Source organism: Procambarus clarkii, unplaced genomic scaffold (assembly GCF_040958095.1).
Source record: "Procambarus clarkii isolate CNS0578487 unplaced genomic scaffold, FALCON_Pclarkii_2.0 HiC_scaffold_109, whole genome shotgun sequence".
Lineage (NCBI taxonomy): Eukaryota > Metazoa > Arthropoda > Malacostraca > Decapoda > Cambaridae > Procambarus > Procambarus clarkii.
In genome coordinates, this window is record NW_027189142.1 from 927,064 (window position 1) to 931,210 (window position 4,147).

General features: G+C 38.9%; 1 non-coding gene across 1 annotated transcript; it reads right to left on the reverse strand.

Annotated features, from left to right (window-relative positions):
• Window positions 1-1,626: 1,626 nt before the first annotated feature.
• LOC138360360 (5S ribosomal RNA) lies at window positions 1,627-1,745 on the reverse strand. Its single transcript, XR_011226309.1, has one exon. It is a non-coding gene; the product is annotated as a 5S ribosomal RNA (ribosomal RNA).
• Between the last annotated feature and the right edge of the window lie 2,402 nt (window positions 1,746-4,147).

Consider the following 4,147-nt stretch of genomic DNA (forward strand, 5'->3'; position numbering starts at 1 on the left):
GTAGGTTTGTGTGTGTGTGTTTTTATTCATTCTTTGGTTTTATAGATGACATACATATTGACTCCTTTTACCGGTCCTTAATTAGGCTCTGGGGAAGCAATGGTGGTGGTGGTGGTGCATTTAAAACTAAACCAAAAATCACCAGTTCTGGACGCGTCAAATATCATATCCGCTTAATGTGTCTACAACCTAATTACTTAAAACTACACTATTTAATTCATTCATATCATGTGCATATTGGTCATTATGCTCATACAACCGACATAACAATTTATTTTCATTATTAGAATCATACATTTCATCAAGTAATACAGATACAGAGATTTTCTTTCTGAGAAGACCGTTAGTATTGGCTGGCTGGCAGGCAGGCAGGCAGGCAGGCAGGCATTTGAGGGTTATTATTTCGCCTGTTGATTGGGGGGAGGGTTGATGTGTTAGGGGGTTTTCGGTTAGGTGTGGTGGTGGTGATTGGTGGTGGTGGTGATTGGTGGTGATTGGTGGTGAGTAGTGGTGAGTAGTGGTGGTGGTGGTGGTGGTGGTGGTGGTGGTGGTAGTAGTAGGTGGGAGGGGGGGGGGGGGGGAAGGGGAATGATGGTCTGTGGATTCCTTCTCCGTACCCCTTACATATAAGCAAAAACATGCCTTCCTGTGGGTATAGAAACATTAACACAAATTATATCAGTAACTGATATTGTAGCCTTTTAAACAGAAAAGATTTGTACATACAAATACTTTTAAATTATCATTTATTTGTGGAAATGGCATTTACGTCATTAAATTGATACCTCAGCATCAAGTGTCCTGCAGTGGTCCAGTGGTAAAGTGTATATAAGTGATGCGTATTCTTGGAGTTGCGAGTTCAAACCCGGATTAAGCTATATATATATATATATATATATATATATATATATATATATATATATATATATATATATATATATATATATATATATATATATATATATATATATATATATATATATATGTCGTACCTAGTAGCCAGAACGCACTTGTCAGCCTACTATGCAAGGCCAAATTTGCCTAATAAGCCAAGTTTTCCTGAATTAATATATTTTCTCAATTTTTTTTCTTATGAAAAGATAAAGCTACCCATTTCATTATGTATGAGGTCAATTTTTTTTTATTGTAGTTAAAATTAACGTAGATATATGACCGAACCTAACCAACCCTACCTAACCTAACCTAACCTATCTTTATAGGTTAGGTTAGGTTAGGGAGCCGAAAAAGTTAGGTTAGGTTAGGTTAGGTAGGTTAGGTCGTCGAAAAACAATTAATTCATGAAAACTTGGCTTATTAGGCAAATTGGGCCTTGCATAGTAGGCTGAGAAGTGCGTTCTGGCTACTAGGTACGACATATATATATATATATATATATATACAACATGTTTTGTTTTGGTTGTTTGTTTTTGTATAAAGCCTCACACACTATATTAAGCGAGTTTGTTTTAAACATGACATACATATTAATTCATTTTACCAGGCCTTATTCCACACAACTCCGTGAATTTCCCGTGGAGCCAGCCAGCCAGCCAGCCAGCCAGCCAGCCAGCCAGCCATTCAAACAAAAACAAACGAAACAAAACAAAACAAAACAAAAAACATTATTGCCAACAGCATTTGGTGTTCCCAGGCGGTCACCCATCCAAGTACTAACCAAACCCAACGTTGCTTAACTTCGCTGATCGGACGAGAAGCGGTGTTCTCAACGTGGTATGGCCGTTGGCATGAGACTGCCTACACATTGTGGCTAATAACCAACTCTTTTTAGTCATCACGGCAGGATACGGACCTTCTTGTGGTGTCTTAATGGTAATTGTATCCTAACATATTTTTGTCTCCTTGGCATGGATATTTAACATCGTTTATTCAGTCTTGGGTTTATGTTCTTTCGCCATTTACAGACATTTTACATCTACCTACTTCCTCAGCCTACCCTGCCAATTTCTAATGAATTTGTGGATTTTCTTTTGTAATACATACATGTGTGTGCTCATCTGCTCTTCAGTTTTTATGATATTTGTCTCATCTGTCCTGCTTTATGATACTTTTACAAAGAACATGAACAAATGCTTCTATTTTAGAGAAGATATGGGATCCAGGTTTCGGAGCCGTAAAACCAACCGTCGTGATTGGTGGACGAGTTGCCAGGTTGCAGCTTCTGTACCGTGCCGGCACATAAATAGGTTCGGCTCAAGCGGCGGCAGCATCATTCCCCCGTGACTGTCTGAGCGTCTCTCATCACCTTGGTTATCTCATCATCATCATGGTAGAAGCAAAGCCTACCAAGAAGGCTGCGGCTGCTGCTGCTGTGGTGGCCACCACCAGGAAACCTCGCGTCCAGGTTGCTCACCCGAAAACTAGTCAAATGGTTCTAGCCGCGGTCGCAGCACTCAAAGACCGTAAGGGCTCGTCTCTACAAGCAATCAAGAAGTACGTTGTTGCCAACAACAAAGTCGAGGCTGCCAAGATCGCCATTTACATCCGAAGATTTCTCAAGAAAGCAGTGGCTGACGGCATTCTTGTTCAGACCAAGGGAAGTGGAGCTAGTGGATCATTCAAGCTGGCCGTAGCAGAGAAGAGGGCCGTTCTAACTCCCAAGAAAGCCACCACAACCAAGAAACCATCTACAGCAGCAAAGAAGGCCGTGGTAACTCCCAAGAAAGCCGCCACAAGCAACAAACCACCTACAGCCTTGAAAAAGAAGCAGCAGCAGCAGCTTGTTGTTGGGAACAAAAAGCCCAAAATAAAGAGAGCTTCAAAATCTCCCAAACCACCCAAGGCAAAGAAAGCTGTCAAGAAAACAACAAAGGCAAAATAAACGACGACATGCAAGCAGCATGAATACACATGACAATAAACATTCAGGCCTCCCCCCTCAGTGGAGGGGCCTCATATGATTCCAAAAAGAGTTTAGTTTTGTAGACAAATAAATCATTACTTTTGGGGTAGATTTACTCTGTATATTATATATATATATATATATATATATATATATATATATATATATATATATATATATATATATATATATATATATATACACATACATGGGTGAGGTGATATGGTACCAAAGTTTTGGGTGAGGTGATTGACATTTACACAAGATAAAACACGAACCAATGGGAATAAAAACATAAGAATGGAAGTAACTGCAGAAGGCCTATTGGCCCATAACACAAGCACTTCCTCTTGATGCTTCTATATTGGTTCGGAGTCTTGAAGCTATAATATATATATATATATATATATATATATATATATATATATATATATATATATATATATATATATATATATATATATATATATATATATATATATATATATATATATATATATGCACACAAAACTAAATAGTCTTGTTAGACAAATTGCCCCTATTAGAGGCAAGTTGACTAACAAGCCGAATGACTGCAATTGTTTTGAATTTGAGTTAAATCTAACATAGAAATGTAATCAAACCTAACCTAACCTATGCTAACCCAAGCTAAGCTAACCTAACCTAACCTAAGCTAACCCAAGCTAAGCTAAGCTAACCTAACCTAACCTAAGCTAAGCTAACCTAACCTAACCTAACCCAGCAATTCATGATCTTAATATAATACTGTTAATTGGATAAACCAATTTGGAAAGAAATGTTCGAAAATAACAAAATTAACTGTGCTTGTTAGGAAAATTGGGCCTTGCATACTTGTCCCAATAGTGTGGTTCTCGCTTTTAGGTACGACATAAACGTATACCTAAGTTGAGAGAGAAAAAGATTCGCACTCAAACATGCATATCGATTGCCAGTCCTGAATTCTGGGTAGATATTCGTGTCCTCCCTTTTCATTTACCATCATTTGGATACTATCAAAACAGCTCTGAGAAGGATAAAATGAATAAAACGGGTAGCTCACTCATGTAAAAAGGAAGAGTTGGGAAAGATCTCTCTCTCTCTCTCTCTCTCTCTCCCTCACCCCCCCCCCCCCCACCACCACCAATGATCCTGCTCTGCTAGTATATAACGGAACAAACCTTCCCCCCCCCCCCCCCCCCCCACCCCTCCCTCCCCAATCAGAGTCCCTTTAAGCATGCGAGGATAAAAAATAGATTTCATAAGACCCAATGTGCTAGCTGATATCAA